The sequence below is a fragment of the Phalangium opilio genome, unplaced genomic scaffold, assembly GCF_054372755.1.
Source record: "Phalangium opilio isolate 3A_F unplaced genomic scaffold, DU_Popi_V2 ptg000060l_1, whole genome shotgun sequence".
In the NCBI taxonomy this organism is placed as follows: domain Eukaryota; kingdom Metazoa; phylum Arthropoda; class Arachnida; order Opiliones; family Phalangiidae; genus Phalangium; species Phalangium opilio.
The window spans coordinates 3,433,818-3,451,534 of record NW_028324177.1 but is presented as its reverse complement, the minus strand read 5'-3'; the positions used below and the strand labels follow the sequence as shown (position 1 = coordinate 3,451,534).

Here is a 17,717-nt window from a genome sequence, read left to right as displayed (position 1 = left end):
AGAGCGCTCGCTTTGCATGTGAGAAGTCCCTGGTTCAATCCCCTGGTATATCGATTTCGCGGTTTTAGTCTAAAAGTATTTATTTTTCGATGATCTCTACTTGTACATCCGAAGTGGATATAGCTCAGTGGAAGAGCGCTCGCTTTGCATGTGAGAAGTCCCTGGTTCAACCCCCTGGTATCTCGATTTCGCGGTTTTAGTCTAAAAGTATTTAATTTTACTATGATCTCTACTTGTACATCCAAAGGGGATATTGATCAGTGGAAGAGCGCTAGCTTTGCATGGGAGAAGTCCCTGGTTCAACCCCCGGTATATCCATTTCGCGGGTTTAGTCTAAAAGTATTTAATTTTGCAATGATCTCTACTTGTACATCCAAAGGGGATATAGATCAGTAGAAGAGCGCTAGCTTTGCATGTGAGAAGTCCCGGGTTCAACCCCCGGTATCTCCATTTCGCGGTTTTAGTCTAAAAGTATTTTTTACGATGATCTCCACTGTTACATCCGAAGTGGATATAGCTCAGTGGAAGAGCGCTCGCTTTGCATGTGAGAAGTCCCGGGTTCAACCCGCGGTATCTCTATTTCGCGGTATTAGTTTAAAAGTATTTATTTTTCGATGATCTCTACTTGGACATTCGAAAGGGATATAGATCGGTGGAAGAGCGCTCGCTTTGCATGTGAGAAGTCCCGGGTTCAACCCCCGGTATCACTATTTCGCGGTTTTAGTCTAAAAGTATTTAATTTTACGATGATCTCCACTTGTACATCCGAAGTGGATAAAGCTCAGTGGAAGAGCGCTAGCTTTGCATGTGAGAAGTCTCGGGTTCAACCCCCGGTATCTCCATTTCGCGGTTTTAGTCTAAAAGTATTTAATTTTACGATGATCTCCACTTGTACATCCGAATTGGATATAGCTCAGTGGAAGAGAGCTAGCTTTGCATGTGAGAAGTCCCGCGTACAACCCCCGGTATATCCATTTCGCGGTATTAGTCTAAAAGTATTTAATTTTGCAATGATCTCCACTTGTTCATCCAAAGTGGATATAGCTCAGTGGAAGAGCGCTCGCTTTGCATGTGAGAAGTCCCTGGTTCAACCCCCGGTATCTCCATTTCGCGGTTTTAGTCTAAAAGTATTTAATTTTACAATGATCTCCACTTGTACATCCGAAGTGGATATAGCTCAGTGGAAGAGCGCTCGCTTTGCATGTGAGAAGTCCCTGGTTCAACCCCCTGGTATATCGATTTCGCGGTTTTAGTCTAAAAGTATTTATTTTTCGATGATCTCTACTTGTACATCCGAAGTGGATATAGCTCAGTGGAAGAGCGCTCGCTTTGCATGTGAGAAGTTCCTGGTTCAACCCCCTGGTATCTCGATTTCGCGGTTTTAGTCTAAAAGTATTTAATTTTACTATGATCTCTACTTGTACATCCAAAGGGGATATTGATCAGTGGAAGAGCGCTAGCTTTGCATGTGAGAAGTCCCGGGTTCAACCCCCGGTATATCCATTTCGCGGGTTTAGTCTAAAAGTATTTAATTTTGCAATGATCTCTACTTGTACATCCAAAGGGGATATAGATCAGTAGAAGAGCGCTAGCTTTGCATGTGAGAAGTCCCGGGTTCAACCCCCGGTATCTCCATTTCGCGGTTTTAGTCTAAAAGTATTTAATTTTACGATGATCTCCACTTGTACATCCGAAGGGGATATAGCTCAGTGGAAGAGCGCTCGCTTTGCATGTGAGAAGTCCCGGGTTCAACCCCCGGTATCTCCATTTCGCGGTTTTAGTCTAAAAGTATTTTTTACGATGATCTCCACTTGTACATCCGAAGTGGATATAGCTCAGTGGAAGAGCGCTCGCTTTGCATGTGAGAAGTCTCGGGTTCAGCCCCCGGTATCTCTATTTCCCGGTTTTAGTCTAAAAGTATTTAATTTTACGATGATCTACACTTGTACATCCGAAGTGGATATAGCTCAGTGGAAGAGCGCTCGCTTTGCATGTGAGAAGTCTCGGGTTCAGCCCCCGGTATCTCTATTTCCCGGTTTTAGTCTAAAAGTATTTAATTTTACGATGATCTCCACTGGTACATCCGAATTGGATATAGCTCAGTGGAAGACCGCTCGCTTTGCATGTGAGAAGTCCCGGGTTCAACCCGCGGTATCTCTATTTCGCGGTATTAGTCTAAAAGTATTTAATTTTGCAATGAACTCCACTTGTTCATCCAAAGTGGATATAGCTCAGTGGAAGAAAGCTCGCTTTGCATGTGAGAAGTCCCTGGTTCAACCCCCGGTATCTCCATTTCGCGGTTTTAGTCTAAAAGTATTTAATTTTACGATGATCTCCACTTGTACATCCGAAAGGGATATAGATCGGTGGAAGAGCGCTCGTTTCGCATGTGAGAAGTCCCGGCTTTAACCCCCGGTATATCCATTTCGCAGGTTTAGTCTAAAAGTATTTAATTTTGCAATGATCTCCACTTGTTCATCCAAAGTGGATATAGCTCAGTGGAAGAGCGCTCGCTTTGCATGTGAGAAGTCCCTGGTTCAACCTTAGTATCTCCATTTCGCGGTTTTAGTCTAAAAGTATTTAATTTTACGATGATCTCCACTTGTACATCCGAAGGGGATATAGCTCAGTGGAAGAGCGCTCGCTTTGCATGTGAGAAGTCTCGAATTCAGCCCCCGGTATCTCTATTTCGCGGTTTTAGTCTAAAAGTATTTTTTACGATGATCTCCACTTGTACATCCGAAGTGGATATAGCTCAGTGGAAGAGCGCTCGCTTTGCATGTGAGAAGTCTCGAATTCAGCCCCCGGTATCTCTATTTCGCGGTTTTAGTCTAAAAGTATTTAATTTTACGATGATCTCCACTTGTACATCCGAAGTGGATATAGCTCAGTGGAAGAGCGCTCGCTTTGCATGTGAGAAGTCCCGGGTTCAACCCGCGGTATCTCTATTTCGCGGTATTAGTCTAAAAGTATTTATTTTTCGATGATCTCTACTTGGACATTCGTAAGGGATATAGATCGGTGGAAGAGCGCTCGCTTTGCATGTGAGAAGTCCCGGGTTCAACCCCCGGTATCACTATTTCGCGGTTTTAGTCTAAAAGTATTTAATTTTACGATGATCTCCACTTGTACATCCGAAGTGGATAAAGCTCAGTGGAAGAGCGCTAGCTTTGCATGTGAGAAGTCCCGCGTACAACCCCCGGTATATCCATTTCGCGGTATTAGTCTAAAAGTATTTAATTTTGCAATGATCTCCACTTGTTCATCCAAAGTGGATATAGCTCAGTGGAAGAGCGCTCGCTTTGCATGTGAGAAGTCCCTGGTTCAACCCCCGGTATCTCCATTTCGCGGTTTAAGTCTAAAAGTATTTAATTTTACAATGATCTCCACTTGTACATCCGAAGTGGATATAGCTCAGTGGAAGAGCGCTCGCTTTGCATGTGAGAAGTCCCTGGTTCAACCCCCTGGTATATCGATTTCGCGGTTTTAGTCTAAAAGTATTTATTTTTCGATGATCTCTACTTGTACATCCGAAGTGGATATAGCTCAGTGGAAGAGCGCTCGCTTTGCATGTGAGAAGTCCCTGGTTCAACCCCCTGGTATCTCGATTTCGCGGTTTTAGTCTAAAAGTATTTAATTTTACTATGATCTCTACTTGTACGTCCGAAGGGAATATAGATCAGTGGAAGTGCGCTCGCTTCGCATGTGAGAAGTCCCGGGTTCAGCCCCCGGTATCTCCATTTCGCGGTTTTAGCCTAAAAGTATTCATTTTATCGATGCTCTCTACTTGTACATCCGAAAGGGATATAGATCGGTGGAAGAGCGCTCGTTTCGCATGTGAGAAGTCCCGGCTTTAACCCCCGGTATATCCATTTCGCGGGTTTAGTCTAAAAGTATTTAATTTTGCAATGATCTCCACTTGTACATCCGAAGTGGATAAAGCTCATTGGAAGAGCGCTAGCTTTGCATGTGAGAAGTCCAGGGTTCAACCCCCGGTATCTCCATTTCGCAGGTTTAGTCTAAAAGTATTTAATTTTGCAATGATCTCCACTTGTTCATCCGAAGTGGATATAGCTCAGTGGAAGAGCGCTCGCTTTGCATGTGAGAAGTCTCGGGTTCAACCCCCGGTATCTCCATTTCGCGGTTTTAGTCTAAAAGTATTTAATTTTACGATGATCTCCACTTGTACATCCGAATTGGATATAGCTCAGTGGAAGAGAGCTAGCTTTGCATGTGAGAAGTCCCGCGTACAACCCCCGGTATATCCATTTCGCGGTATTAGTCTAAAAGTATTTAATTTTGCAATGATCTCCACTTGTTCATCCAAAGTGGATATAGCTCAGTGGAAGAGCGCTCGCTTTGCATGTGAGAAGTCCCTGGTTCAACCCCCGGTATCTCCATTTCGCGGTTTTAGTCTAAAAGTATTTAATTTTACAATGATCTCCACTTGTACATCCGAAGTGGATATAGCTCAGTGGAAGAGCGCTCGCTTTGCATGTGAGAAGTCCCTGGTTCAACCCCCTGGTATATCGATTTCGCGGTTTTAGTCTAAAAGTATTTATTTTTCGATGATCTCTACTTGTACATCCGAAGTGGATATAGCTCAGTGGAAGAGCGCTCGCTTTGCATGTGAGAAGTTCCTGGTTCAACCCCCTGGTATCTCGATTTCGCGGTTTTAGTCTAAAAGTATTTAATTTTACTATGATCTCTACTTGTACATCCAAAGGGGATATTGATCAGTGGAAGAGCGCTAGCTTTGCATGTGAGAAGTCCCGGGTTCAACCCCCGGTATATCCATTTCGCGGGTTTAGTCTAAAAGTATTTAATTTTGCAATGATCTCTACTTGTACATCCAAAGGGGATATAGATCAGTAGAAGAGCGCTAGCTTTGCATGTGAGAAGTCCCGGGTTCAACCCCCGGTATCTCCATTTCGCGGTTTTAGTCTAAAAGTATTTAATTTTACGATGATCTCCACTTGTACATCCGAAGGGGATATAGCTCAGTGGAAGAGCGCTCGCTTTGCATGTGAGAAGTCCCGGGTTCAACCCCCGGTATCTCCATTTCGCGGTTTTAGTCTAAAAGTATTTTTTACGATGATCTCCACTTGTACATCCGAAGTGGATATAGCTCAGTGGAAGAGCGCTCGCTTTGCATGTGAGAAGTCTCGGGTTCAGCCCCCGGTATCTCTATTTCCCGGTTTTAGTCTAAAAGTATTTAATTTTACGATGATCTACACTTGTACATCCGAAGTGGATATAGCTCAGTGGAAGAGCGCTCGCTTTGCATGTGAGAAGTCTCGGGTTCAGCCCCCGGTATCTCTATTTCCCGGTTTTAGTCTAAAAGTATTTAATTTTACGATGATCTCCACTGGTACATCCGAATTGGATATAGCTCAGTGGAAGACCGCTCGCTTTGCATGTGAGAAGTCCCGGGTTCAACCCGCGGTATCTCTATTTCGCGGTATTAGTCTAAAAGTATTTAATTTTGCAATGAACTCCACTTGTTCATCCAAAGTGGATATAGCTCAGTGGAAGAAAGCTCGCTTTGCATGTGAGAAGTCCCTGGTTCAACCCCCGGTATCTCCATTTCGCGGTTTTAGTCTAAAAGTATTTAATTTTACGATGATCTCCACTTGTACATCCGAAAGGGATATAGATCGGTGGAAGAGCGCTCGTTTCGCATGTGAGAAGTCCCGGCTTTAACCCCCGGTATATCCATTTCGCAGGTTTAGTCTAAAAGTATTTAATTTTGCAATGATCTCCACTTGTTCATCCAAAGTGGATATAGCTCAGTGGAAGAGCGCTCGCTTTGCATGTGAGAAGTCCCTGGTTCAACCCCCGGTATCTCCATTTCGCGGTTTTAGTCTAAAAGTATTTAATTTTACAATGATCTCCACTTGTACATCCGAAGTGGATATAGCTCAGTGGAAGAGCGCTCGCTTTGCATGTGAGAAGTCCCTGGTTCAACCCCCTGGTATATCGATTTCGCGGTTTTAGTCTAAAAGTATTTATTTTTCGATGATCTCTACTTGTACATCCGAAGTGGATATAGCTCAGTGGAAGAGCGCTCGCTTTGCATGTGAGAAGTCCCTGGTTCAACCCCCTGGTATCTCGATTTCGCGGTTTTAGTCTAAAAGTATTTAATTTTACTATGATCTCTACTTGTACGTCCGAAGGGAATATAGATCAGTGGAAGTGCGCTCGCTTCGCATGTGAGAAGTCCCGGGTTCAGCCCCCGGTATCTCCATTTCGCGGTTTTAGCCTAAAAGTATTCATTTTATCGATGCTCTCTACTTGTACATCCGAAAGGGATATAGATCGGTGGAAGAGCGCTCGTTTCGCATGTGAGAAGTCCCGGCTTTAACCCCCGGTATATCCATTTCGCGGGTTTAGTCTAAAAGTATTTAATTTTGCAATGATCTCCACTTGTACATCCGAAGTGGATAAAGCTCATTGGAAGAGCGCTAGCTTTGCATGTGAGAAGTCCAGGGTTCAACCCCCGGTATCTCCATTTCGCGGTTTTAGTCTAAAAGTATTTTTTACGATGATCTCCACTTGTACATCCGAAGTGGATATAGCTCAGTGGAAGAGCGCTCGCTTTGCATGTGAGAAGTCCCGGTTTCAACCCCCGGTATCTCCATTTCGCGGTTTTAGTCTAAAAGTATTTATTTTTCGATGATCTCTACTTGGACATCCGAAACGGATATAGATCGGTGGAAGAGCGCTCGTTTCGCATGTGAGAAGTCCCGGCTTTAACCCCCGGTATATCCATTTCGCAGGTTTAGTCTAAAAGTATTTAATTTTGCAATGATCTCCACTTGTTCATCCGAAGTGGATATAGCTCAGTGGAAGAGCGCTCGCTTTGCATGTGAGAAGTCTCGGGTTCAACCCCCGGTATCTCCATTTCGCGGTTTTAGTCTAAAAGTATTTAATTTTACGATGATCTCCACTTGTACATCCGAATTGGATATAGCTCAGTGGAAGAGAGCTAGCTTTGCATGTGAGAAGTCCCGCGTACAACCCCCGGTATATCCATTTCGCGGTATTAGTCTAAAAGTATTTAATTTTGCAATGATCTCCACTTGTTCATCCAAAGTGGATATAGCTCAGTGGAAGAGCGCTCGCTTTGCATGTGAGAAGTCCCTGGTTCAACCCCCGGTATCTCCATTTCGCGGTTTTAGTCTAAAAGTATTTAATTTTACAATGATCTCCACTTGTACATCCGAAGTGGATATAGCTCAGTGGAAGAGCGCTCGCTTTGCATGTGAGAAGTCCCTGGTTCAACCCCCTGGTATATCGATTTCGCGGTTTTAGTCTAAAAGTATTTATTTTTCGATGATCTCTACTTGTACATCCGAAGTGGATATAGCTCAGTGGAAGAGCGCTCGCTTTGCATGTGAGAAGTTCCTGGTTCAACCCCCTGGTATCTCGATTTCGCGGTTTTAGTCTAAAAGTATTTAATTTTACTATGATCTCTACTTGTACATCCAAAGGGGATATTGATCAGTGGAAGAGCGCTAGCTTTGCATGTGAGAAGTCCCGGGTTCAACCCCCGGTATATCCATTTCGCGGGTTTAGTCTAAAAGTATTTAATTTTGCAATGATCTCTACTTGTACATCCAAAGGGGATATAGATCAGTAGAAGAGCGCTAGCTTTGCATGTGAGAAGTCCCGGGTTCAACCCCCGGTATCTCCATTTCGCGGTTTTAGTCTAAAAGTATTTAATTTTACGATGATCTCCACTTGTACATCCGAAGGGGATATAGCTCAGTGGAAGAGCGCTCGCTTTGCATGTGAGAAGTCCCGGGTTCAACCCCCGGTATCTCCATTTCGCGGTTTTAGTCTAAAAGTATTTTTTACGATGATCTCCACTTGTACATCCGAAGTGGATATAGCTCAGTGGAAGAGCGCTCGCTTTGCATGTGAGAAGTCTCGGGTTCAGCCCCCGGTATCTCTATTTCCCGGTTTTAGTCTAAAAGTATTTAATTTTACGATGATCTACACTTGTACATCCGAAGTGGATATAGCTCAGTGGAAGAGCGCTCGCTTTGCATGTGAGAAGTCTCGGGTTCAGCCCCCGGTATCTCTATTTCCCGGTTTTAGTCTAAAAGTATTTAATTTTACGATGATCTCCACTGGTACATCCGAATTGGATATAGCTCAGTGGAAGACCGCTCGCTTTGCATGTGAGAAGTCCCGGGTTCAACCCGCGGTATCTCTATTTCGCGGTATTAGTCTAAAAGTATTTAATTTTGCAATGAACTCCACTTGTTCATCCAAAGTGGATATAGCTCAGTGGAAGAAAGCTCGCTTTGCATGTGAGAAGTCCCTGGTTCAACCCCCGGTATCTCCATTTCGCGGTTTTAGTCTAAAAGTATTTAATTTTACGATGATCTCCACTTGTACATCCGAAAGGGATATAGATCGGTGGAAGAGCGCTCGTTTCGCATGTGAGAAGTCCCGGCTTTAACCCCCGGTATATCCATTTCGCAGGTTTAGTCTAAAAGTATTTAATTTTGCAATGATCTCCACTTGTTCATCCAAAGTGGATATAGCTCAGTGGAAGAGCGCTCGCTTTGCATGTGAGAAGTCCCTGGTTCAACCTTGGTATCTCCATTTCGCGGTTTTAGTCTAAAAGTATTTAATTTTACGATGATCTCCACTTGTACATCCGAAGGGGATATAGCTCAGTGGAAGAGCGCTCGCTTTGCATGTGAGAAGTCTCGAATTCAGCCCCCGGTATCTCTATTTCGCGGTTTTAGTCTAAAAGTATTTTTTACGATGATCTCCACTTGTACATCCGAAGTGGATATAGCTCAGTGGAAGAGCGCTCGCTTTGCATGTGAGAAGTCTCGAATTCAGCCCCCGGTATCTCTATTTCGCGGTTTTAGTCTAAAAGTATTTAATTTTACGATGATCTCCACTTGTACATCCGAAGTGGATATAGCTCAGTGGAAGAGCGCTCGCTTTGCATGTGAGAAGTCCCGGGTTCAACCCGCGGTATCTCTATTTCGCGGTATTAGTCTAAAAGTATTTATTTTTCGATGATCTCTACTTGGACATTCGTAAGGGATATAGATCGGTGGAAGAGCGCTCGCTTTGCATGTGAGAAGTCCCGGGTTCAACCCCCGGTATCACTATTTCGCGGTTTTAGTCTAAAAGTATTTAATTTTACGATGATCTCCACTTGTACATCCGAAGTGGATAAAGCTCAGTGGAAGAGCGCTAGCTTTGCATGTGAGAAGTCCCGCGTACAACCCCCGGTATATCCATTTCGCGGTATTAGTCTAAAAGTATTTAATTTTGCAATGATCTCCACTTGTTCATCCAAAGTGGATATAGCTCAGTGGAAGAGCGCTCGCTTTGCATGTGAGAAGTCCCTGGTTCAACCCCCGGTATCTCCATTTCGCGGTTTTAGTCTAAAAGTATTTAATTTTACAATGATCTCCACTTGTACATCCGAAGTGGATATAGCTCAGTGGAAGAGCGCTCGCTTTGCATGTGAGAAGTCCCTGGTTCAACCCCCTGGTATATCGATTTCGCGGTTTTAGTCTAAAAGTATTTATTTTTCGATGATCTCTACTTGTACATCCGAAGTGGATATAGCTCAGTGGAAGAGCGCTCGCTTTGCATGTGAGAAGTCCCTGGTTCAACCCCCTGGTATCTCGATTTCGCGGTTTTAGTCTAAAAGTATTTAATTTTACTATGATCTCTACTTGTACGTCCGAAGGGAATATAGATCAGTGGAAGTGCGCTCGCTTCGCATGTGAGAAGTCCCGGGTTCAGCCCCCGGTATCTCCATTTCGCGGTTTTAGCCTAAAAGTATTCATTTTATCGATGCTCTCTACTTGTACATCCGAAAGGGATATAGATCGGTGGAAGAGCGCTCGTTTCGCATGTGAGAAGTCCCGGCTTTAACCCCCGGTATATCCATTTCGCGGGTTTAGTCTAAAAGTATTTAATTTTGCAATGATCTCCACTTGTACATCCGAAGTGGATAAAGCTCATTGGAAGAGCGCTAGCTTTGCATGTGAGAAGTCCAGGGTTCAACCCCCGGTATCTCCATTTCGCGGTTTTAGTCTAAAAGTATTTTTTACGATGATCTCCACTTGTACATCCGAAGTGGATATAGCTCAGTGGAAGAGCGCTCGCTTTGCATGTGAGAAGTCCCGGTTTCAACCCCCGGTATCTCCATTTCGCGGTTTTAGTCTAAAAGTATTTATTTTTCGATGATCTCTACTTGGACATCCGAAACGGATATAGATCGGTGGAAGAGCGCTCGTTTCGCATGTGAGAAGTCCCGGCTTTAACCCCCGGTATATCCATTTCGCAGGTTTAGTCTAAAAGTATTTAATTTTGCAATGATCTCCACTTGTTCATCCGAAGTGGATATAGCTCAGTGGAAGAGCGCTCGCTTTGCATGTGAGAAGTCCCTGGTTCAACCCCCGGTATCTCCATTTCGCGGTTTTAGTCTAAAAGTATTTAATTTTACGATGATCTCCACTTGTACATCCGAAGGGGATATAGCTCAGTGGAAGAGCGCTCGCTTTGCATGTGAGAAGTCCCGGGTTCAACCCCCGGTATCTCCATTTCGCGGTTTTAGTCTAAAAGTATTTAATTTTACGATGATCTCCACTTGTACATCCGAAGTGGATATAGCTCAGTGGAAGAGCGCTCGCTTTGCATGTGAGAAATCCCGGGTGCAACCCCCGGTATCTCCATTTCGCGGTTTTAGTCTAAAAGTATTTAATTTTACGATGATCTCCACTTGTACATCCGAAGTGGATATAGCTCAGTGGAAGAGCGCTCGCTTTGCATGTGAGAAATCCCGGGTGCAACCCCCGGTATCTCCATTTCGCGGTTTTAGTCTAAAAGTATTTAATTTTACTATGATCTCTACTTGTACATCCGAAGGGGATATAGCTCAGTGGAAGAGCGCTAGCTTTGCATGTGAGAAGTCCCTGGTTCAACCCCCTGGTATCTCGATTTCGCGGTTTTAGTCTAAAAGTATTTAATTTTACTATGATCTCTACTTGTACATCCAAAGGGGATATAGATCAGTGGAAGAGCGCTAACTTTGCATGTGAGAAGTCCCGGGTTCAACCCCCGGTATCTCGATTTCGCGGTTTTAGTCTAAAAGTATTTAATTTTACGATGATCTCCACTTGTACATCCGAAGTGGATAGAGATCGGTGGAAGAGCGCTCGATTCGCATGTGAGAAGTCCCGGCTTCAACCCCCGGTATATCCATTTCGCGGGTTTAGTCTAAAAGTATTTAATTTTACGATGATCTCCACTTGTACATCCGAAGTGGATATAGCTCAGTGGAAGAGCGCTCGCTTTGCATGTGAGAAGTCCCTGGTTCAACCCCCTGGTATCTCGATTTCGCGGTTTTAGTCTAAAAGTATTTAATTTTACTATGATCTCAACTTGTACATCCAAAGGGGATATATATCAGTGGAAGAGCGCTAGCTTTGCATGTGAGAAGTCCCGGGTTCAACCCCCGGTATATCCATTTCGCGGGTTTAGTCTAAAAGTATTTAATTTTGCAATGATCTCTACTTGTACATACAAAGGGGATATAGATCAGTAGAAGAGCGCTAGCTTTGCATGTGAGAAGTCCCGGGTTCAACCCCCGGTATATCCATTTCGTGGGTTTAGTCTAAAAGTATTTAATTTTGCAATGATCTCCACTTGTACATCCGAAGTGGATATAGCTCAGTGGAAGAGCGCTCGCTTTGCATGTGAGAAGTCCCTGGTTCAACCCCCTGGTATCTCGATTTCGCGGTTTTAGTCTAAAAGTATTTAATTTTCCTATGATCTCTACTTGTACGTCCGAAGGGGATATAGATCAGTGGAAGTGCGCTCGCTTCGCATGTGAGAAGTCCCAGGTTCAGCCCCCGGTATCTCCATTTCGCGGTTTTAGTCTAAAAGTATTCATTTTATCGATGCTCTCTACTTGTACATCCGAAAGGGATATAGATCGGTGGAAGAGCGCTCGTTTCGCATGTGAGAAGTCCCGGCTTTAACCCCCGGTATATCCATTTCGCGGGTTTAGTCTAAAAGTATTTAATTTTGCAATGATCTCCACTTGTACATCCGAAGTGGATAAAGCTCATTGGAAGAGCGCTAGCTTTGCATGTGAGAAGTCCAGGGTTCAAGCCCCGGTATCTCCATTTCGCGGTTTTAGTCTAAAAGTATTTAATTTTACGATGATCTCCACTTGTACATCCGAAGGGGATATAGCTCAGTGGAAGAGCGCTCGCTTTGCATGTGAGAAGTCCCGGGTTCAACCCCCGGTATCTCCATTTCGCGGTTTTAGTCTAAAAGTATTTATTTTTCGATGATCTCTACTTGGACATCCGAAACGGATATAGATCGGTGGAAGAGCGCTCGTTTCGCATTTGAGAAGTCCCGGCTTTAACCCCCGGTATATCCATTTCGCAGGTTTAGTCTAAAAGTATTTAATTTTGCAATGATCTCCACTTGTTCATCCGAAGTGGATATAGCTCAGTGGAAGAGCGCTCGCTTTGCATGTGAGAAGTCCCTGGTTCAACCCCCGGTATCTCCATTTCGCGGTTTTAGTCTAAAAGTATTTAATTTTACGATGATCTCCACTTGTACATCCGAAGGGGATATAGCTCAGTGGAAGAGCGCTCGCTTTGCATGTGAGAAGTCCCGGGTTCAACCCCCGGTATCTCCATTTCGCGGTTTTAGTCTGAAAGTATTTAGTTTTACTATGATCTCTACTTGTACATCCGAAGTGGATATAGATCGGTGGAAGAGCGCTCGATTCGCATGTGAGAAGTCCCGGGTTCAACCCCCGGTATCTCCATTTCGCGGTTTTAGTCTAAAAGTATTTTTTACGATGATCTCCACTTGTACATCCGAAGTGGATATAGCTCAGTGGAAGAGCGCTCGCTTTGCATGTGAGAAGTCCCGGGTTCAACCCCCGGTATCTCGATTTCGCGGTTTTAGTCTAAAAGTATTCATTTTATCGATGCTCTCTACTTGTACATCCGAAGGGGATATAGATCGGTGGAAGAGCGCTCGATTCGCATGTGAGAAGTCCCGACTTCAACCCCCGGTATATCCTTTTCGCGGGTTTAGTCTAAAAGTGTTTAATTTTCGATGATCTCTACTTCGACATCCGAAGTGGATATAGCTCAGTGGAAGAGCGCTCGCTTTGCATGTGAGAAGTCCTGGGTTCAACCCCCGGTATCTCTATTTCGCGGTTTTAGTCTAAAAGTATTTAATTTTACGATGATCTCCACTTGTACATCCGAAGTGGATATAGCTCAGTGGAAGAGCGCTCGCTTTGCATGTGAGAAGTCCTGGGTTCAACCCACGGTATCTCCATTTCGCGGTTTTAGTCTAAAAGTATTTAATTTTACGATGATCTCCACTTGTACATCCGAAGGGGATATAGCTCAGTGGAAGAGCGCTCGCTTTGCATGTGAGAAGTCCCGGGTTCAACCCCCGGTATCTCCATTTCGCGGTTTTAGTCTAAAAGTATTTATTTTTCGATGATCTCTACTTGGACATCCGAAACGGATATAGATCGGTGGAAGAGCGCTCGTTTCGCATGTGAGAAGTCCCGGCTTTAACCCCCGGTATATCCATTTCGCAGGTTTAGTCTAAAAGTATTTAATTTTGCAATGATCTCCACTTGTTCATCCGAAGTGGATATAGCTCAGTGGAAGAGCGCTCGCTTTGCATGTGAGAAGTCCCTGGTTCAACCCCCGGTATCTCCATTTCGCGGTTTTAGTCTAAAAGTATTTAATTTTACGATGATCTCCACTTGTACATCCGAAGGGGATATAGCTCAGTGGAAGAGCGCTCGCTTTGTATGTGAGAAGTCCCGGGTTCAACCCCCGGTATCTCCATTTCGCGGTTTTAGTCTAAAAGTATTTAGTTTTACTATGATCTCTACTTGTACATCCGAAGTGGATATAGATCGGTGGAAGAGCGCTCGATTCGCATGTGAGAAGTCCCGGGTTCAACCCCCGGTATCTCCATTTCGCGGTTTTAGTCTAAAAGTATTTTTTACGATGATCTCCACTTGTACATCCGAAGTGGATATAGCTCAATGGAAGAGCGCTCGCTTTGCATGTGAGAAGTCCCGGGTTCAACCCGCGGTATCTCCATTTCGCGGTTTTAGTCTAAAAGTATTTATTTTTACGATGATCTCTACTTCGACATCCGAAGTGGATATAGCTCAGTGGAAGAGCGCTCGCTTTGCATGTGAGAAGTCCTGGGTTCAACCCCCGGTATCTCTATTTCGCGGTTTTAGTCTAAAAGTATTTAATTTTACGATGATCTCCACTTGTACATCCGAAGTGGATATAGCTCAATGGAAGAGCGCTCGCTTTGCATGTGAGAAGTCCCGGGTTCAACCCGCGGTATCTCCATTTCGCGGTTTTAGTCTAAAAGTATTTATTTTTACGATGATCTCTACTTCGACATCCGAAGTGGATATAGCTCAGTGGAAGAGCGCTCGCTTTGCATGTGAGAAGTCCCGGGTTCAACCCCCGGTATCTCGATTTCGCGGTTCTAGTCTAAAAGTATTCATTTTATCGATGCTCTCTACTTGTACATCCGAAAGGGATATAGATCGGTGGAAGAGCGCTCGATTCGCATGTGGAAGTCCCGGCTTCAACCCCCGGTATATCCTTTTCGCGGGTTTAGTCTAAAAGTATTTAATTTTCGATGATCTCTACTTCGACATCCGAAGTGGATATAGCTCAGTGGAAGAGCGCTCGCTTTGCATGTGAGAAGTCCTGGGTTCAACCCCCGGTATCTCTATTTCGCGGTTTTAGTCTAAAAGTATTTAATTTTACGATGATCTCCACTTGTACATCCGAAGTGGATATAGCTCAGTGGAAGAGCGCTCGCTTTGCATGTGAGAAGTCCCGGGTTCAACCCCCGGTATCTCGATTTCGCGGTTTTGTTCTAAAAGTATGTAATTTTACTATGATCTCTACTTGTACATCCGAAGGGGATATAGATCAGTGGAAGTGCGCTCGCTTCGCATCAGAGAAGTCCCGGGTTCATCCCCCGGTATCTCCATTTCGCGGTTTTAGTCTAAAAGTATTCATTTTATCGATGCTCTCTACTTGTACATCCGAAGGGGATATAGATCGGTGGAAGAGCGCTCGATTCGCATGTGAGAAGTCCCGACTTCAACCCCCGGTATATCCTTTTCGCGGGTTTAGTCTAAAAGTATTTAATTTTCGATGATCTCTACTTCGACATCCGAAGTGGATATAGCTCAGTGGAAGAGCGCTCGCTTTGCATGTGAGAAGTCCTGGGTTCAACCCCCGGTATCTCTATTTCGCGGTTTTAGTCTAAAAGTATTTAATTTTACGATGATCTCCACTTGTACATCCGAAGTGGATATAGCTCAGTGGAAGAGCGCTCGCTTTGCATGTGAGAAGTCCCGGGTTCAACCCACGGTATCTCCATTTCGCGGTTTTAGTCTAAAAGTATTTAATTTTACGATGATCTCCACTTGTACATCCGAAGGGGATATAGCTCAGTGGAAGAGCGCTCGCTTTGCATGTGAGAAGTCCCGGGTTCAACCCCCGGTATCTCCATTTCGCGGTTTTAGTCTAAAAGTATTTATTTTTCGATGATCTCTACTTGGACATCCGAAACGGATATAGATCGGTGGAAGAGCGCTCGTTTCGCATGTGAGAAGTCCCGGCTTTAACCCCCGGTATATCCATTTCGCAGGTTTAGTCTAAAAGTATTTAATTTTGCAATGATCTCCACTTGTTCATCCGAAGTGGATATAGCTCAGTGGAAGAGCGCTCGCTTTGCATGTGAGAAGTCCCTGGTTCAACCCCCGGTATCTCCATTTCGCGGTTTTAGTCTAAAAGTATTTAATTTTACGATGATCTCCACTTGTACATCCGAAGGGGATATAGCTCAGTGGAAGAGCGCTCGCTTTGTATGTGAGAAGTCCCGGGTTCAACCCCCGGTATCTCCATTTCGCGGTTTTAGTCTAAAAGTATTTAGTTTTACTATGATCTCTACTTGTACATCCGAAGTGGATATAGATCGGTGGAAGAGCGCTCGATTCGCATGTGAGAAGTCCCGGGTTCAACCCCCGGTATCTCCATTTCGCGGTTTTAGTCTAAAAGTATTTTTTACGATGATCTCCACTTGTACATCCGAAGTGGATATAGCTCAATGGAAGAGCGCTCGCTTTGCATGTGAGAAGTCCCGGGTTCAACCCGCGGTATCTCCATTTCGCGGTTTTAGTCTAAAAGTATTTATTTTTACGATGATCTCTACTTCGACATCCGAAGTGGATATAGCTCAGTGGAAGAGCGCTCGCTTTGCATGTGAGAAGTCCCGGGTTCAACCCCCGGTATCTCGATTTCGCGGTTTTAGTCTAAAAGTATTCATTTTATCGATGCTCTCTACTTGTACATCCGAAAGGGATATAGATCGGTGGAAGAGCGCTCGATTCGCATGTGGAAGTCCCGGCTTCAACCCCCGGTATATCCTTTTCGCGGGTTTAGTCTAAAAGTATTTAATTTTCGATGATCTCTACTTCGACATCCGAAGTGGATATAGCTCAGTGGAAGAGCGCTCGCTTTGCATGTGAGAAGTCCTGGGTTCAACCCCCGGTATCTCTATTTCGCGGTTTTAGTCTAAAAGTATTTAATTTTACTATGATCTCCACTTGTACATCCGAAGTGGATATAGCTCAGTGGAAGAGCGCTCGCTTTGCATGTGAGAAGTCCCGGGTTCAACCCCCGGTATCTCGATTTCGCGGTTTTGTTCTAAAAGTATGTAATTTTACTATGATCTCTACTTGTACATCCGAAGGGGATATAGATCAGTGGAAGTACGCTCGCTTCGCATCAGAGAAGTCCCGGGTTCATCCCCCGGTATCTCCATTTCGCGGTTTTAGTCTAAAAGTATTCATTTTATCGATGCTCTCTTCTTGTACATCCGAAGGGGATATAGATCGGTGGAAGAGCGCTCGATTCGCATGTGAGAAGTCCCGACTTCAACCCCCGGTATATCCTTTTCGCGGGTTTAGTCTAAAAGTATTTAATTTTCGATGATCTCTACTTCGACATCCGAAGTGGATATAGCTCAGTGGAAGAGCGCTCGCTTTGCATGTGAGAAGTCCTGGGTTCAACCCCCGGTATCTCTATTTCGCGGTTTTAGTCTAAAAGTATTTAATTTTACGATGATCTCCACTTGTACATCCGAAGTGGATATAGCTCAGTGGAAGAGCGCTCGCTTTGCATGTGAGAAGTCCTGGGTTCAACCCACGGTATCTCCATTTCGCGGTTTTAGTCTAAAAGTATTTAATTTTACGATGATCTCCACTTGTACATCCGAAGGGGATATAGCTCAGTGGAAGAGCGCTCGCTTTGCATGTGAGAAGTCCCGGGTTCAACCCCCGGTATCTCCATTTCGCGGTTTTAGTCTAAAAGTATTTATTTTTCGATGATCTCTACTTGGACATCCGAAACGGATATAGATCGGTGGAAGAGCGCTCGTTTCGCATGTGAGAAGTCCCGGCTTTAACCCCCGGTATATCCATTTCGCAGGTTTAGTCTAAAAGTATTTAATTTTGCAATGATCTCCACTTGTTCATCCGAAGTGGATATAGCTCAGTGGAAGAGCGCTCGCTTTGCATGTGAGAAGTCCCTGGTTCAACCCCCGGTATCTCCATTTCGCGGTTTTAGTCT

General features: G+C 44.4%; 11 non-coding genes across 11 annotated transcripts; all 11 read left to right on the top strand.

The window, feature by feature from the left end:
• Positions 1 to 1,695: 1,695 nt before the first annotated feature.
• TRNAA-UGC (transfer RNA alanine (anticodon UGC)) lies at positions 1,696 to 1,767 on the top strand. Its single transcript has one exon. It is a non-coding gene; the product is annotated as a tRNA-Ala (tRNA).
• A 3,222-nt stretch (positions 1,768 to 4,989) lies between these two features.
• On the top strand, positions 4,990 to 5,061 carry TRNAA-UGC (transfer RNA alanine (anticodon UGC)). The gene has a single exon. It is a non-coding gene; the product is annotated as a tRNA-Ala (tRNA).
• Positions 5,062 to 7,756: 2,695 nt separating this feature from the next.
• TRNAA-UGC (transfer RNA alanine (anticodon UGC)) lies at positions 7,757 to 7,828 on the top strand. Its single transcript has one exon. It is a non-coding gene; the product is annotated as a tRNA-Ala (tRNA).
• A 2,689-nt stretch (positions 7,829 to 10,517) lies between these two features.
• Positions 10,518 to 10,589, top strand: TRNAA-UGC (transfer RNA alanine (anticodon UGC)). The gene has a single exon. It is a non-coding gene; the product is annotated as a tRNA-Ala (tRNA).
• A 1,647-nt stretch (positions 10,590 to 12,236) lies between these two features.
• TRNAA-UGC (transfer RNA alanine (anticodon UGC)) lies at positions 12,237 to 12,308 on the top strand. Its single transcript has one exon. It is a non-coding gene; the product is annotated as a tRNA-Ala (tRNA).
• A 323-nt stretch (positions 12,309 to 12,631) lies between these two features.
• On the top strand, positions 12,632 to 12,703 carry TRNAA-UGC (transfer RNA alanine (anticodon UGC)). Its single transcript has one exon. It is a non-coding gene; the product is annotated as a tRNA-Ala (tRNA).
• A 716-nt stretch (positions 12,704 to 13,419) lies between these two features.
• Positions 13,420 to 13,491, top strand: TRNAA-UGC (transfer RNA alanine (anticodon UGC)). The gene has a single exon. It is a non-coding gene; the product is annotated as a tRNA-Ala (tRNA).
• A 323-nt stretch (positions 13,492 to 13,814) lies between these two features.
• TRNAT-UGU (transfer RNA threonine (anticodon UGU)) lies at positions 13,815 to 13,886 on the top strand. The gene has a single exon. It is a non-coding gene; the product is annotated as a tRNA-Thr (tRNA).
• A 1,638-nt stretch (positions 13,887 to 15,524) lies between these two features.
• TRNAA-UGC (transfer RNA alanine (anticodon UGC)) lies at positions 15,525 to 15,596 on the top strand. The gene has a single exon. It is a non-coding gene; the product is annotated as a tRNA-Ala (tRNA).
• Positions 15,597 to 15,919: 323 nt separating this feature from the next.
• On the top strand, positions 15,920 to 15,991 carry TRNAT-UGU (transfer RNA threonine (anticodon UGU)). The gene has a single exon. It is a non-coding gene; the product is annotated as a tRNA-Thr (tRNA).
• A 1,374-nt stretch (positions 15,992 to 17,365) lies between these two features.
• Positions 17,366 to 17,437, top strand: TRNAA-UGC (transfer RNA alanine (anticodon UGC)). The gene has a single exon. It is a non-coding gene; the product is annotated as a tRNA-Ala (tRNA).
• Positions 17,438 to 17,717: the final 280 nt, after the last annotated feature.